Below are 17,229 nucleotides of genomic sequence, written 5' to 3'. Positions count from 1 at the left end.
AGTACAACCAATCTTGAGCATGGTATAGTTGATCAAAGTTTTGTTTGAAAATTTGAGTTTGAAAAGCTCCGCTCTTCATTGGTAACTGTGATACCCTCCTAAGGCTCAGTAGTGAGTTTGAGAGTTTGTAATGTTGCACAGCACAGATGTGTGTTTTCTATAACACTTTTTGGGGTAATTTTAATCGCTCTCTCTAATCAAGCTTGCAGTTCTCCAGATTCAAGTTTTGATGCACTGAATTCAGTTTCTCAACATCTGATAAGCCAGTTCAACAGTGAGTTTTGTTCCTGTAGCTAATGAAACCTTTCCCTACAGAATCAATGTGAAGGAGGACAAATTGGCTAAATAAATTGACCCTCAAGTTTTGCTGTGATTGAAGGATAGGCTCGTCACAACTTTAATTTTTGTAGGTGCAGAGTAATTAGAGAAGGTTAAGATACTTATATTGTAGCTATTTATTGACGATGCTAATCCACACAGTCGTTACATACCACAGGTCTAGCCACAAATTTGAACCTTCCAATCTTGAAGTTGATTGTTTTCACTTTGGATACAACTCTTTTCCCCTGATTTCTGTGAGGGTTTTGTCTTTTGCTGTTGCTATCAGAGTGCAAAAATATCAATTTGTATTTCCAATCATGTGTTTGTTTGTTTGAAGTTAAGCACAAAGCTACACAATGGGCTATCTGTGCTCTGCCCACCACGGGTATCGAAACCCGGTTTCTAGCGTTGTAAGTCTGCAGACATACCGCTGTGCCACTGGGAGCGCCCCCAATCATGTGTCAGTCAATGGTTTCACGGTTAGTTTGGCAATTGGTGATAAGTCTTCATAGACCAAATATCAATTAATTTTCTTTCATTCAATAGCCAACTGATGTATGTTTAGTTATTGCTTTTCAGTAAGTAATGGCGATTCATCATATGGTTGCTGATCAATAAGTTATGATATATTTTTTCAATAGATAATAAATGAACAAGGTCTGGCATGACCTGGTGGTTAGAACGCTCTGTTCGCAATCTGCAGGTTCGAATCCTCATCATTGTAGCAATATTTCCCAATAACGAGTTGAAGCAAAACAATACACTTAAATGAATCGAATGGAAAAATGCAACTGCCTCGGTGCAACCATTAGTTTCATCATTCTTTACGAGATTCAGATGTAACAATTAATTTGATCATTCAATACGAGATTCAGGTGCAACAATTAATTTCATCATTCAATACGAGATTCAGGTGCAACAATTAGTTTCATCATTTAATATGAGATTCAGAGAATATGCATTGTATAGTAAACAAACTTCTTGAATTTATATCTCTATTTCTAGCCATTGTTGTTGCCTTTTTGCTAATTCTATTGTCTAATCCCTGGCCTCGTTATTATTCCAGGGAAACGCCTTTTCGTCGTGGTTATTCAGAATAACTTCGACCATATTTAGCAATATGGCAAAATGCGAGGAAATCTTTGTTGGCGATAATTTCACAATCTTTAGTCGAAGATGCTTCACTAAGCAGTGACACGAATGATCATTATCATTCTGTGTGACTTGTATCTGGAATAAAATCGAGGACGATCGAGTAACGCTTAACAGTTTTAGTAGCAGTTAACACACAACTCAGGATTTTGTTGGACAACAATTAAATCTACTCATTCTGGATATCCTTCCTGAGAATATTCACGTGAATTTTTGTGAGTTGATTATTCCATGATATTCTTTGTTGATAAGCTCAAACATAACCAATATTCAACACGTTTTAAGAAATTTCCATTTCTGGGTATGTTAAGGGCATATCGTAACTTCCACAAAGATCACTATTTTTAGTTACATAACTTCTTATTAAGACATCGCGTCTTTGAAGTACAATTTGTCAGCGCTCCATCTCTTACTTATAATCAGGAGAAGATTCATTTTTATTCCAGATTCTAATATTTCCCACTGTTGAAATGCCTCTAGGTGATCTGCTTAATTTTTTCTCAACTGAAAAAAGGTCTTACGAACTTTTTCAGCTCTTTTTTTTACCTTTAGCTATACCTAAAATCTTGAATCAAAACACTGAATTTCATGTAATTCAATATTGAACACACTGACAAGTTGTTATGTGTAATAGCTTTTTTATTGAACTTTTTTTCTAGTGTAGTCTTGGGGAAAATCAAATGGTACAACTTTGGAATAAATTTTTGACTATTTAACTTCTGTCTGCTTTTCGAGTTTTGTTTGTCGTTAGAAGCTGTAATTTCTTAAATTTCAGAGACAGCGTTTTTGGAATATTTCCATTGTGGACCTTTCCCGAAATGACAAAAATGATAATTTTGTACCATACAAGGAAGAAAACTAAACGCCCGCCCTTCTCACGCAATGTCTACCGAAGAGGCCATGAATAACAACAACAACAAAACCTAGGAAAAACTATAATATGGCAGACCTTGGCAAATTAATTGATCGGTAAAATTATTTTTTATTTTGAATTCCCTGCTAATTTACCATCCAAGGCGGTTGCCTACGTTCATTATCCGAAAACACCGATCCTCAATATATCTTATACCAGAAATAAAAACATGTAAGGTTATGGAATAAAGAAGGAGTTGAGACGAAGTAATATATATTGCAAATCGTTCTTTTTTTTAGTTTAAAGTTACACAATGAGCTATTTATATTGTGTCTATTGCAGGAATCGAACGCCGTATTTTTAGTGTCGTAAGTCTGTATACTTATTTCTGAGTAATGCTTATTGAAAAAAACAAAAACAAACAGAAACTATAGTTTCTAAGTTAATATAAAAGTTCCAAATTCTTCTTCTTATTATCTTATTAATGATAAACTCTAATCGTTCATCTATAATCTCAAGTTCTCAGCTTTTGTCTCTACATAATTATTTCACAAGACACTTCATTTTTCATTGCTCTTTTCTCTACCCGAAGCTAGTACACTACAATCTGTGTTTCTAAGTTTTTACTTCATGTTATATTTTATTATTTTTGTTTGCATTATAATAGTTTTTTTTTTCTTTTCTCACTTCACGTCTCCTGTACGTTATATTTTCTTCCTTCTTATGACCTCCGGTGATTTACTTTATTGTGTAGTTTGCGGTTAAACTCTGACAAAGAAAAATACTTTATATTTGATTATTCCTACCCGAAACTTGTTCTTGACTAAATACAAGGAATAGTAAACGATAGAAGATGATCCTATATCATTGTAATTGTTAAGCTGTTGATTGTGCTATTTAGAAACCCAGAATATTGTTTTATATTTAAAATAGCTGTTTCAATAGGAACATGGTTAAAAAATTAATTTAGAAGAATCCATAAGAATTATTGTTTCGTTTGTTTGTAATTAAGCACATAGCTACACAATGGGCTATCTATACTCTGCCCACCACGGGTAGTGAAACCCGGATTCTAGCGTTGTAAGTCCGCAGACATACCGCTGTGCCACTGGGTGGGCAATTATAGTTTCAATAACAAGCAGTAAGTTTTCAAAATATAATATTAATCACATGTTATACTATTACATAAACATCTTTTTTAATTACAAGTTAAGACTGATGAAAATAAAAAAACTAGAATATTTTGAGAAAAAAATGTTTCATGGATGTATTAACAAACTTGCTGCAGTATAGTTAAAAAGGATTTCTCGAATTTAATTATAGTAATTACCGCTTGTAGATAAGTATCAACTGTAGGTTGTAATAAAGAATTTCTAGAGATTCGGATAGATCCGAAAATCTATACAGATGTAGAAATTAATGACTTTTTACTGAATGCTGAATATATATATATATATCTCAGTATATTCCATTTAATAAACGACTGAAACAAATAAAGTATCATTTAACTCATTAGATATTGACGAAGTTTCCACGTGCTGAACATCTCTAGCTTTTACACTGGCAAAGTTACACAATTTGTTATTTTGCAAGAATAAGTAAGTTGTTTTTTTTAATAATATACAAAATAATAAATATATATAATAAAGTTCCATAATTATTCTTCTTCCAAGTTCGTTTTAGTTTTCTGACTTAGAAATATTATATTTTTGACTACTAGAGGGAGCCACATTGGAGTTGTTCCTGATTTACTTTTTAAAAAATTGTTTGTTTGTTTGCTGTTAAGCCCAAACCTACACAATGGACCATCTGTGTTCTGCTCACCACAGGTATCGAAAACCGAAATTTATAGTTTTAAGCTTTACTGCTGAGCCACTGGAGTCATCTTAAAAAGAAAAATGTGATAAGGCATCCGAGGTGTTTCAATGTTTTCAATTTACTGAATTATATGTTTCTAATTCCAATTTATGTATTTTCTTAATAAAAGAGCAATAATAATAATACTAAAGTAAACAATTTAATAAAAATGAGAAAATATAAAGTGTCAACGAATAGTTAAGTTTATTTTTCCTATAAATAAAAATCACAAGTAATATTCTCAACAGTTTGAAATCAATGTGACTCTACTTATCAAGGAATAGAAAGCAAAGACTTTTTTCCTCGCAGAAACATGATATTTCCGTTTCCGTCCTTGCAACTATGTTTAATGAGTATATTGAGAAAAATATTAAAAACTAATTCCGACATATTACGTATTAGTGAACCATAGCAATTTGCAATAGAACTCGACTCTTTTCTTTCTATTAACGACAATAAAAATAATAGAAAAAACGTTTTTCTTCCTTTCACAGCACTTACCAGCATATAGGTATATCAATAATTACTGTTTTCAATATTCTCTAAGGAATATTCATTTGATAAACACGAGCAAATATCAAACAGTCCTTTGTAACTCGCTAAAATTATTAAGATGGTTCAAACACAATTGTCTTCATTCAAAATTATGTTTTATATTCTATGAGTAATGCGCCGCCACACTCATTATTGGTCAATACTGGGAAGGCGTTTCATAACATTATGAACGTTGACATGCGCTACGTAGATGTCGTCACCAATTGGCATTCCACTTCTTCGTCGTCCAGCCTTGTTAGCAGGTTCGTAAGATTCTTCACCTAGATAAGGTCCTTTAAAATTTGAGTCTTTTTCTGCCTGCCAAAGAACAAAAGTTATTGACTTTATCGCCCTTTTCATTTGTTATCAGTTTATAAATTCAACTCATGCAACATATATCTGACAGATAAGCTGAAGACAGAACTAAAGTAAAAATCGGCAATTATTTATGTTGGTAAGAGTAGATGAACACAATTTACGACGACATGATATACTATTTGAATCATTGCAAAAATGCTTTGGCTCTTTATACCATTCATTCGTAGCAATAACATCTGCCGTTTAAATATTCAGTCTTAGCAAGCATTATTATTTATTTATTGTTACTGTCATTAACAGTATTGATTATACTAGTTAATGTATGGTAGTTTATTCATTTTTTATTAATTTGTATTCTTATAATTCTATTACAGAGATTGTTTAGCTTTGTTAGCTCACTACATGTATCTTGGACTAACCTAAACCTCCTAAGCTGGCCAAACTTGGTGAGATAGTATTGGAATTACGGCCGAAAATATTGTTGACAGCGAGGGTACTCGACTGATGAAATAATTCATTCTAGTCTTTGTAAATAGAAATGTAATAAATATATGCTTAATTAGCTCTACCGATTGTCAGGTTGAGTTTTAGTTTTGCTCTAAGTACATAGCTTGCACTGAACAGAATTTAATATTAATTAATAGTGATGAGTGATGACACACATACGCTAGAATGAAAAAAAAGCATGTATTTTATTGATACTGTCCACACTTTCTAAATTGTTCATATTGTGACAATAATATTTTTTTTCCTTCTAATGTGCATCATCTGGTTTCCCTGGCCTTAGATCAACTGGTTGAAGCACGTTACAAAGCTACACAAGGGCTAAATATGCTAGCCGTCCCTGATTTTAAAGGGACAGACTAGAGGGCAAACAGCTATTCAACAGCAGCCACCACCAATTCCGGGCTAAACTAATCGAGTAGTTGGATTTGACTGTTACTCTTTTAACGCTTCTATGGCCCAATGGGAACGTGATTTTGTGATGACGAGATGCAAACCATGGATCCTCGAATTCACAATCCGGCATACTAGCTATAGCTCCCGCGCAGAGATATTTTTAATCTATGAATAAAATCAGTACATTTGTAAGCGCTAAGATCGAAACAAGTATAATTTTGCAACAAGATATTTGAAATATATTTTTTACCAAATATTAAAAAATACCCAGATTTCTAGATGTCCGTAATATCAATATCAATTTAGTATCCGCATTTAAAAAACAAAAACAAAAAACGATTTGCCTTAACGCTTTTTCAGGATCAAAGGCGGGATTTAATTTGTCTTATTGTTATCAATTTAAAATTTGTAATCTTATATTTTTTAGACAATCAGTTATTGAACATCAGTTTAATCCCCTGTACAGGTAATAATGCTCTTTAAAAAAAATATTTTTAGCCAGTTTTGTATCTTTGGTCAGTTTTTATTGTTGGATGTTCTCTACTGCAAGTGCATGATTTATTAAGTATATATTCATATTTAGTGCTGTATGTGTTTTAGGAACAAATAACTCGCTTTATATTATTATTGTTTTTGTTTTGTTTTTCAATATAAAGGACGATTAAAAAGTCTGGGTTACAAATCTTATTTACTGACACACCAGACAAAATTAACTTTAAAATAATTTCATTAAACGTTTCGACACAGTCTGTATTTTTTCAGTTGTCAATTTGAGTTGTGATTCACTGTAGTTGACTAAATACGATTATGGTAGTAACACGTGGTATTCTGGTAGTACAGTTGTACTGGGACCTATGTTAAGTAATGTTAATTATAACACACAGCAGCCACAGAAGAAGACATAGGACTGCGTAGAAACGTTTGGTAAGTATTCAAGCTTTTGTTTTTAATGAAATTGTTAACTATAGATGTTTTTCATTTTTGATGGATTTTCCGTGTTATTAAGTAATAACATTTATAAGTTTTCTTTAAAGTTGGCTGAGTTAATATAATTGTTATAGTATTTTGGCACTTGTGTATAAAGTTAAAATCATAAATAATATTCAACGTTAAACTGGTATACAATTAAAATCATTTTATTTAGGCCTATCTAATATAGGCCTAAATGAAATGTTTTTAATTGAGTACCAGTTTAACGTTGAATATTATTTATGATTTTAATATAATTGATCATAATATCATGATTTTGTTATTTAAACTTACGAAGATTATTTGCACTTTTAGTTTAGCACATGGATTTAGTGCCAACTTAAATTTTCTAAAATGGCTGACCGAGAATATTATTAATAGCAAGAACACCAAACTGGTGGTTCTCTAAGGTTTAAGTTTTATTGTATATAGATTTATGACGTCATGTACTTCTTCACAGTCTCTTATAGAATTCATTTAATTAATTTATAAATTAAGTTTTAGCTCTAATATACATATATACCTTACTTTGATCAGAGCTACAAATAATTGTTTTATAAAATGTCATATTAATAACAGACTCGCAAGAATAATCTTGTACATCAGTGAGTAACGTGCACAACAGGAAGAAATATCATGCTCTGATAACAGAGAAATAAATAAAGCGTTGATGAGCTGATTATTTTAACAACACAGAGTATTTCAGAGATTAAATATAAGACTGATCAGATACTAATTTTGTAAGAAACCTTGAGGAGCAAAAGATTGTATGTATTTAGTGTGTTGCTCAAAGTATGTGGAACGTTGGATATCTTTTCCTATCATACGTATATGAACATCTTGTTTTAGTAACATATAGAAGAGATATTCTAAATGTTAGTGAAGTTCTGTAAATGTACATGTATTATGCAACAATATATAAGTTCCACTATTGTTATAAGTTTATAACTTTCTGTTTCTAAGGGACCAGTTAGAGAACAAATCGGAGTACTTTTTATACATACATACATATATATAGATATAGATATATACTGACCCTTTGATTATAATTACCAAGTATAGAAACATTACATCTTTACAGCATATAGAAAATATCACCGTTCTTTAAAACAGTGTGCATTATAAGTGAAATAATAATAGTTTTATTACATGAAAATGGTGACGTCAAATTAACATAACAAATAAAGATTCGTAGTTTTTTGAATGACAAGAGTTGAAAAAGTAATATCATTGAATGGCTGAAGTAAGAATGATACACGTGACTGGCATCTATAAGCTGAAAATGGGATCTACCAAGTGGCAATGTGTAATGTAGTAGTTTGAGTTGTTTAAATCCGACTAATTAGAAAGTGCTAAGGAGATTAACATTTCAACTCAATTTGTAGAGAAACGCGAGAGCTCTCGGGGTCGCATCCATGGCGAGGATATACATTGTAATAAAAATAAGAAAATGATCACAATATTAATTTATAAGCAGAAATTACCTCTGAAATTGTAATATGAGTTATATATTTGGTTAACATTTGCTAGCTAAAACACGAATGGCATATCTGACACAACAGTTGCATATCTGACCGACGTAAGTAGTGTTCTATAAACAGTGAAATATCAGGCTGAAAAACTGATAGCTGAGCGTTACGACTAATAAGATACTGACCAGTTTTCCAATATGAAATATACATCTTGTCACTTTCGGAATGTGTCTCATGAATAGCAGATCTTCTGGATCGAACAGGAACTCCTTGGGAACTCCATACGCCTCACAAGCGTGGAGAAATAAACGAATATTTTGTTTTTACTTTTGGCTTCTGTTCCTGGTTTAATCTCTCCTGGAATCGACCCAGGCTTGATGAAGTTCATCAACCTGTCGCAGATGAAATTATAATAGCAAACTTTTCCTTTGAGAAAATATTTTAAATCTTATCGATAATAATATTATCATAATTAAGAAAACGATGATTCATTCACATTTAATAATTAGGATTTTATCTTCATGACGCCTGAAGTTTATGGGAAAAAGAAACAATAATTAAAGTTTACGAAATCAGAATAACTTTTGTTTGTTTATAGATAAGCACAAAGATACACACAATGGGCTGTTTGCCCACCGCGGATACTGATACCTGAATATTAGCGTTAAAGGACTTCTAATTTAATGCTTAGACACGGATGAGCTTCAAATTAAAAAAATGACAATTTTTCTGAATTATATCAGACATGTTTTATTAAAGGATACCGATGGACAAACATGAGAATAAGAAATGTTCTAAAACAGGAATACTTCGAATGTTATTTTCCTACGATAAAAAATGTGACCTTATAGAACATATTAAACAAAGAAATGTTACAAGCCAGGCATAGATTAGAACATATATATATATGGAAAACTTACAGGAACACTTGAGTACATGAAAGATTATAAAATAAAGGAAAGAAAGACTATATTGACCTTATTGTGTAAAACTTCATATTGAAACACTTGAAAGGTATATAAAAAATCACAAGTATCACTTAGATAACTCGAAAATCACTACACTGTATTAATAACACAAGAGCCCACAATTGATGTTTTGTTTTTTTTTCTATGAGAGACACTGAATTTATTGTTACTGTTGCAAAACATAGTTTAAAAGGTTTTCTATTAATAAGCAAGCTCTTAACATGTTAAATTCTTAAAAGGATAAACTGTAAACCAAATATTACTAACTCTATGGAATCTGGCCAAATTGCGATTGCCATCTCTCCAACGTCTAAATTTTCTTCAAGGACTGTCGCCGCATGCCTTGCAATTCCAATACCTAATCTGAGTATATGTGAACGCGTGTCTCGTGGTCGTTAGCCTATAGGGATATTTTGAGATGGTAAGCCCAATTCGAATGGCTTAACTCTGTTATATTAAATGAAATAAAACAAATACATATAATTTTTACCCTCCATGCTCCAGAGGAATGAATAAAATGTTTGTTTGGGTGTTTTTGAAGTATCTTTAGTAAACATTGAAATTACGTTTGAGTTCTTTCCTGTACCAGTTTAATGTTCCTGTAAGCGTGCTTTGAAAGTAATTGTCAGATTATGGGATTTTCTGGTTTTATTGACAATGATAGGGAGTCATACTCACGTACTATTTAAGTGCCTTTGAAAAAATAATTATAAACAACCATGTAATAAACTTTAGATGAAATGATCAACGCTTTGTTAACAATGTAATTGAATGTTTTGAAATATTTCGTAGTTCTTGTATCCTTTCTTGAGCCATTTAATTTCATTTGAAATCCACTCAGTACTAGAACTATTCAAACTCATGAGAATACGTTTCGATTTAATGTACAAACAAAGAACTGATTGGTATTCTTAATGTTTAAATTTGGTATATTTACTGAGTTATGCAATTTGATAAGCTAATGTAAAATAAATTATACCCCATTTAATAGATAGTTTAGAAATGAGAAAAAGTTGTGAAAATATATACGTACATGACAAACGCACAAAGCTGCATAAAATAAAACACCAACCTGCATAACATAACACCATCACGAAGGAAGTACTCGAAGTCTTCTGTGCTTACTTCTTCGAGTGTGTTCCACAACCAAATTAAGATCTGGCTTTCTTTGGCGGCGTTTCTCTGTAACGATTAAGTTAAATAAAATACGTTTTATTTTAGATACCACACAACATCATCTTACAAAAAAAATAATAAGAAGAAGAAAGAAGAAGAAGTAAATAAGCTGAAGTAATTATTTTATAACAAAGTGTTGGTGTAGAATAGTACCACTAATGATAATTATCTAGTTGAGTAAATCAGACAGATGTGTTTTCGAGCACGAACCATTTCTTTATGCATATACCAGTTATCACTACAAACAACATCTTTTATTCAGTGACTGGCATGATCGAGCACCGAAATCCTTGAAATTGCATGTTATTACAACTCATTTCATGTTTATAACTTGAATTAATAAGATCCATTGAGGTTAGATAAATACAACGAAACTTTTATCCTGTCATGAAGAGAATGATTGATAACGACTGTATCTTTAATTTTGTAGCTGCCGAACTGTGAATGTTTGAGATAATTGGCCATACGAAACATTGTGCCAAAAGATATGTTTTGGTTTTGGAAGGCTTTTCTTACTGAATTCCCATGGTGTTACAAGGGAAACTAGAATAACTTTTGATTTTTGATGTTTATAGAGAGTTGCTAAGATCAATAACTATGTTAACGGATAGAGTATACCAAATATTAATAAAGTAAATATACGTAAGGGTATAAACAGAAAATGTAAACACATTCCGGTGTCAGTAAAAGCATTATAAATGTTTTGATTTATTTATCTTACAAATTAGTAGTTTTTGTTTACTATAGAATAAACATCCTTGGCTTGTCAGCCTGAAGCCAAAAGTTTAGAAGACCGACGTTGGCAAGTTTGTGATGTTATATTTAGCTTCCAGTCTTAACATATGGTAAACAGAGCTGTGATAATTGCTGGTGATCTTAGGATATATGTTAGCTAAATAGATCACATCGTATGATCAAACATTTATACTGACACCTAAACCTCTTAGGAATATCATTTCGCTTTATGATACTCAAAAAATGATCAATTAAAAATTACTATATGATAGTAATCGAAGCATGATAATTTATTTCTTTTACATTATCTGGTTTTACAGTGCATCTAACATTTGCAGTTCTATGTTTTATGTTTCAATTCAAATCATTTTCTCAGGGGTAAATATATGCCAATTTAGCTGAAAATGAATATTTCAATACTTTTAATTATTTTGTAATCTCTATGATTTGAAAATAAAATATACTTGTTTTGTGAACAGTTATTAATGAACTTGACTTTACTATGACAACAAGTGAAAATTTTGCCTCCGACAACAAAATATATGTTTTACAAAAGATCAATCGAACTTTGTAAGAATGATTTAAAAACCTTAAAATAGAGAGATCATTAGACAATGTAGAGCTCAAGATCACAACATTTCCAAGTGGGTTTCAATGTTTTTCCATGAAAGTTGAAAAACCAGCATAGCAGAAAGTTTGGGACACGAACAGGCTATGAAACGTAATCGAAAGATAATTTTCAGAAATGCATTGATCTGAAATTGAAGACTATGCCGGTTTATGGGGGAAAGTCCTCTTACCGAAAAACAACATTCAGATGAAGCTTGGCATACCTTCTGTACCGTTAACAAAATACCTAACAAAACGAGGATTTGAAGTTGACGAAGGCTCACAAGCTAAAAGTTTACAAGTTTCCAACCATCCTCAAAATAACAACTGTTTTCATAGCCGAAGAAACTGGAATGATAATAATCCTATTCGACCACACACAATGACAGGTCCTATGATGGAGCTTCATGGACTTTTGTGTCTTTCTTCTTCTTAAAATAGCATTTATAACCGACGTCCATGTACAGTATAGGTTCTGTAAAAGTTTTCTTAATTCTTGTGTGAGATAAAACTGACTTCGCCGTCCTTGTCTCAGTCGAAAATTAGGTGTTGATCGGAAATGATAATCATGGTCAATGGAACAGCATGATCGACAATTAAAACGTTAACTCCTAAGACACAATGAATTTAGAAAAACTTTGTTATCAAGTGCGATTAGCTCTCAGCATTTACGTAAGCGAGTCGAAACTTCATCAAGTTTTATGAAGAGAAAATTTAGACTTGAAAAGAAGCAGTAGTTTAATTTGTCTATCAACTGGTTTTGACAGACTTATATTGTTTTTTTACTTTTATTTCACTGCAATGTTTAAAGATGCATTTAATGTATCAGTGTACTGCACATTGCCGAAAAGGCATTTGTTATCCACATAAAACTTGTGGTTCCAAACTGTGTTACTGACAGTATAAAACTGAAGATTAACAAGTGACGTCTGTGGTGGCAAGCTGTATAACTAATAATATAACGGCAAAGATTAACGAGTGACGTTTATGGTGCCATACTGTGTTACCGACAGTACAACGTTGATAGTTAATCACTGGCGTTTGTGGTGCCAAAGTACGTTACTGACAATATAAAGGTGAAGGTTAACCAGTGAAGTTTGTGGAACCAAACTGTGTTACTGATAGTATAAAGTTGAAAGACAGCCATTGACGTTTTTGGTAACACAACATGTTACCGAAAATATAACGGTGAAGGCTATTCCTTGAAACTTGTGGGAACAAAATGTGTAACGAACAATATAAATATGGTTATCTAGTATTGCTGTTTGTGATAAAAACTATAATTTGGATATTACACTCATTAAGGCATGTTTCTCGTGGTTTCTCTAATAACTGATAGTGTATTTTTTACTGAAATGAAGCTGAATGATTTCGACCGATGATTTTGTTACCTGAAACTGCCTTATCGTCATCATAAGGTCGAAGTTCTCCTCTTTAGTTCATTAGTCGTGACAAATAGTTTATGTTACAAAATTGGAAAATTTTCTGCGTTAAGATAGAAATCTTCAAGAAAAGAGCAGAGTAAAGTAATAAGAAAACACAGTCAAGGCACGAGTAAGGATTTTGAGTAGGCGAAGGACATTGTTCGAGATATTTTAAATTGACAAGTATATATATATATATATTCATGCATATATTAGTGTAAATTCTGTTTTTTAAATTGTCAAGTTTTCTGTTTTAATGCCATTTTAAAGTTGATTGATCGAGCTATATTATAAGGTTAGTCAGAAAATGTTACAGAAGCCAAGGCTTTTACTTATATCTGTTTATATTAATTTACCTACCTGATGAATTTTAAAATATACAATTTAGCTATCTATTTCATGACATTTAAAGTAAACAACTGAGCTACTTATTTTATAACATTGAAATTAAAGAACTAAACTAGCTACTTCATGACATTTAAAGTAAAGAAATAAACTACCTACCTCATGACATTTATAATAAAAAACCAGGTTACCCAGCTCATGACATGTATAGTAAAGAACTGAACTACCTTCCTCAAAACATTTAAAGTAAAGAGCTACCCAATTCATGATATTTAAAGTAAAGAATTGAGTTAGCTACCTCATGACATTTATAATAAAGAACTAGGTTACCCACCTCGTAATATTTATAGTAAAGAACTAAGCTACCTACCTCATGACATGTATAGTAAAGAACTGAACTACCTTCCTCAAAACATTTAAAGTAAAGAGCTACCCAATTCATGATATTTAAAGTAAAGAATTGAGTTAGCTACCTCATGACATTTATAATAAAGAACTAGGTTACCCACCTCGTAATATTTATAGTAAAGAACTAAGCTACCTACCTCATGACATGTATAGTAAAGAACTGAACTACTTTCCTCAAGACATTTAAAGTAAAGAACTAACTACCATCTTCATGATATTTAAAGAAGAGAATTGAGTTATCTACCTCATGACATATGTAGTAAAAAACTGAACTACCTACCTCATGATATACAAAGAAATTAGTTACCTACCTCATGAGGTTGAAGTTCTTGTTCTACTGATGTTTGTGGTGACAGAAGAGGCATCTTTAATGAATTAGCCTGCCCAGAAAATATAGATAATTGTGCGATATTCTTAAAAGTAGACCTTATTCTTGGAGTTAACTCTTTCTATAGAACCAACCTAGTGCACAATATCATATATCTGCTATCCTTGCCCGTATTCCAGTTCTTTCCGGTGTTGATAAATATACACACAAAAGTCAAGTAGTATGACGTCACGTGCTCAGAGCCGAATTTAGGAACAAGCTTCAACAGATCTGTAAATTTGGGATAAAGTTGATCTATCGTCAGCGGTTTTGCTCAGGCTTTTAGATTAGGTGCACCTAAACACTTATATTTATCTGATTTTAATGTTTTTATTATATCGTTTAAACCTTGTTTCTAGAAAGCACGTGAAATTACAAAGTGACAGAAAATAGAAACATTGATATAGTAACAGAATAAAAGTGTAAAGCATTATTCAAATGGACAAGATTATTATATACAAACTGAACCAAACTTTAAAAACCAGAATAGATATCGCTGTACGTTCTACTAGTGCTAATCACAGTAATGGTTACTCGTATCCAACTGATAACAGAATTGAAAGTTCAAGGCTAAAGTCCTTCCAGTTTAGTTTTTAATCACAATATTTTAAAAATCAATATTTGTAAATTATTTATCATACCTGAACTTAGTATTTTAACGCCCCCAGTCGCACTGTGGTATGTCTTCGGACCTACTGTGCTAGAAACCGGGTTTCGATATTCGTGGTGGGCAGAGCACAGATAGACAATTGTGTAGCTTTTGTGCTTAATTACAAAGAAACAAAACTCTTGTAACAACGTTTAATTCATTATTAAACTACATAGCTCATGACGTATTCTTAGTAGCAGAAACTCAACTTATTTATGCAAGCTTTTTCTTCATTCTTTTCTCTCTATATATGTGGTGTCCTCTGGTGTTTTTTACGTATAGTCAAAAATAAGTTACCTTTCCTCTATCCTTTCGGTTTTGTAACCAATAATTTCATTTTATAATTTTCATAAGTTAGATACAAAAAATAAAACATCAGTCAAAGGAGGTGGTAAACCAAATTATTTTTGTACATATTATATTTTAGCATGTGTTATAATATCTATACTATTTGTTTGTTCGTAAGCGTCAAGCTCCACAATGGGCTATCTGTGCTGTTCCCCCCAATATTGGAACCCGTTTTTTTTTACGGTGGGAGTCCGAAGGCTTGCCGCTGAGCCGCTGGGGGGCATTTCTCAAGAATCATTAACTTAATTAATTATGTTTTACTTAGTCAGCCAACGTTTTCTTCTAAATAAACTGATACTGTCATTATAACTATTAAATTAAGAAAAAAGCTAAGTGAGTTAATCAACTCTCGTACCAGGTGTATTTTACCCTCGTTTCAAGAAACATGTAACTCCAGAAGTTATTTTTTTCGTTAGTTTGTGTGTTTATGAACTAAATTCGTAGAGAACAAAACGTCTCTTTGCAGTTTTTAACGTAATCAAAAATAAGTAATAGGACAATAATACCTGATGTGTTCGATTTTTGAAAATCCACCTTAATCAAATACAATTCGTTGGAAGTTAAATATAAAGCTACACAATATGCTATCTGTGTTGTGTCCACTATGAATATCGAAACCCGGTTTTTAGCTTTAAAAGTCCCAAGACTTACCGCCGTGCCACTGGGGAACAATAAAATGCAACCCAAAATTTTATTTTCTCATCTTAAAAACACCGTAAATATAATACTACTTGTTTTATCATACGATTGAAACTTAACATTAATACTACTCTAAATCATTACCAAACTATTATACAGACATAAAATTGTAGCTATCACAACCAAATAAGTTTAATAACTTCAGAGACTTTTAGTAATATTATATGTGTGATATTACACCCCAATAAGACTGGTAGTAATTTATATAACACCATGTTTTACTGACCCAATACGAAGTTTTAGTAAGAATAGTAGTGTATAATATCATTTCATTTACATCATAGTCATGAGAAATCACGGCCAACGAGTTCTTTCGCCTAGTATCAGAAGTCATCAGGCATGTTGAGTTATAACAACGCCTTAGAATTTGAAATGCTATTTATTAGTCTTTTTTTTTAAAGTTTAATATGCTGAAACATAGCATTTTATCAGCAATATATGAGTAATATATTATATCAAAGTAGTTTTTTAGCATCAATATCTGAGTTATATATTATTTCATGATAAACCTAATGGTAATTTATTCGGAGCCTATTTATACCTTTCCTGACTCGGGCGGACTGAAAAGGTACAGACAGAAAGTTTGTTGATACTAAAACATTTTGATTTCGAAGCTAAAAAATGAACAATTTAAGGAAGTTAATGAAAATATGTTTGTGACGTTACATTTAATCACTCTTACAAACTTGAATTACGTATAGACCGTATTAACTAAAGTATATAGGTGACAAACATAAGTCAAATTCACATGTACAAGTACTGGCATAGAGTTAAATAATGTATTTGTATTGCTTCACCATGTATTGCTATCTTTATTCTTTATTGATCCTGTTTACAGTTTAATAACGTTAATCTGTGTACATTTTACCAGTAAAGCAAGAAGTGTTAATTTAGTGCAATTCACGTGCGAGAGAAATATTCCTAATGAATTAATAACAAAATAGCTTAACAAACTAACTTGTTTCTAGAATGTTATTGGATCATTAATCTATCTTCTTTATAGGTTTATTGGATCGTTAACCTTACATATTTATAGGGTAATCAATGCATAGATGATAATGGTATTTGAATCGTCTCTCCAGATCACGGAAGATATTTGCTCTCGAATTCAAAGTGTGCAATCTT

At 31.8% G+C, this 17,229-nt stretch overlaps 1 pseudogene; it reads right to left on the bottom strand.

Annotated features, from left to right (window-relative positions):
- Window positions 1-4,385: 4,385 nt before the first annotated feature.
- On the bottom strand, window positions 4,386-14,495 carry LOC106460633 (annotated as a pseudogene).
- Between the last annotated feature and the right edge of the window lie 2,734 nt (window positions 14,496-17,229).

This window comes from Limulus polyphemus, unplaced genomic scaffold (genome assembly GCF_000517525.1).
Source record: "Limulus polyphemus unplaced genomic scaffold, Limulus_polyphemus-2.1.2 Scaffold34, whole genome shotgun sequence".
NCBI classification, from domain to species: Eukaryota; Metazoa; Arthropoda; class Merostomata; order Xiphosura; family Limulidae; genus Limulus; species Limulus polyphemus.
Note: the sequence above shows the minus strand (reverse complement) of the source record. Positions and strands in the feature narration are given on the sequence as shown.